This window comes from Benincasa hispida, chromosome 7 (genome assembly GCF_009727055.1).
Source record: "Benincasa hispida cultivar B227 chromosome 7, ASM972705v1, whole genome shotgun sequence".
Lineage (NCBI taxonomy): Eukaryota > Viridiplantae > Streptophyta > Magnoliopsida > Cucurbitales > Cucurbitaceae > Benincasa > Benincasa hispida.
In genome coordinates, this window is record NC_052355.1 from 36,685,098 (window position 1) to 36,686,257 (window position 1,160).

A 1,160-nucleotide genomic window follows, 5' to 3' on the forward strand; every position below is an offset into this window, starting at 1 on the left:
TCATCGCATAGGACAAGATGTAAGACTTAAGAATAAGCTCTATGGACACTTTGTGCATTCAAAACATGGTCCTAGGACTTAGGAGCATCGCATTGGCATTGGAAAATGATTGTTGTGCATAGTGTAGCAATGAATCGCATAGCTGACGCATTCCCAAGTAACGCTAGCTAAAGACCTTCTCAACCCGTTCATCCGCATACTCAGTGCATCTATCACATAATCCGACTTTTTCTAAATCCGCCGCAATTTATTTATTTTTCATTACCGCAATCAATAACAAACCAACAATTAATTAAGTTACTGGTTACCACAAAGTTTTCTTAAAAATTACCATTGCAACCTGTTTTCACAAAAGTCCCTAAGTTCGACCTTGGGACTTACCAAGGAACTCAGTGAGGTTTACACTTGGATTCCACTGGAGAAAACTTGAATGCTCAACGCATTTTTCACCAATCACATTCATTCACCAATCCACATCATAAAATAACGCATCAAGTTTTTTTGCAACATTGTGCTCCGACGTGATCTTCGTGACTATCACATCACCACGATGCACAATCTCCCTGATCAAGTGGTATTTTCATTCCATATGCTTCCTTCGACGATGACTCTGGGGTTCCTTCAAATTTACCACAGCTCCGTTGTTATCACAATAAAGAGTGATCGCAAATCCATATTTGGAACAACTTCCAAAACTTAAGGAATTTCCTCAGCCAAACAACCTCCTTAGTTGCTTCACAAGCGTCATCTTCCATAGTAGAGTCCGTGATGCATCCTTGCTTGATGCTTCGACACACTACAATCCCTCCATTTAGAGTGAACACTAACCCCGATGTCGATTTACGAGAATTTCTATCAGTCTGAAAGTCAAAGTCTGTGTATCCTGTAAGGATCAAATCCTTATCTTTATACACGAGCATGTAGTCTCTCGTTCTTCGAAGATACTTGAGGATTGTCTTGACCGCCGTCCAATGATCTAATCCTAGATTGGATTGATAATGTCTGACAATCCCTACTGCATAGTAAATGTTGGGTCTGGTACACAACATTGCATATATTAAACTTCCAACAACTGAAGCATAGGGAATCCGTCTCATCTCCTCAACCTCTTGAGGTGTGTTAGGACATTGATCCTTAGACAAAATGATTCCATGCCTAAA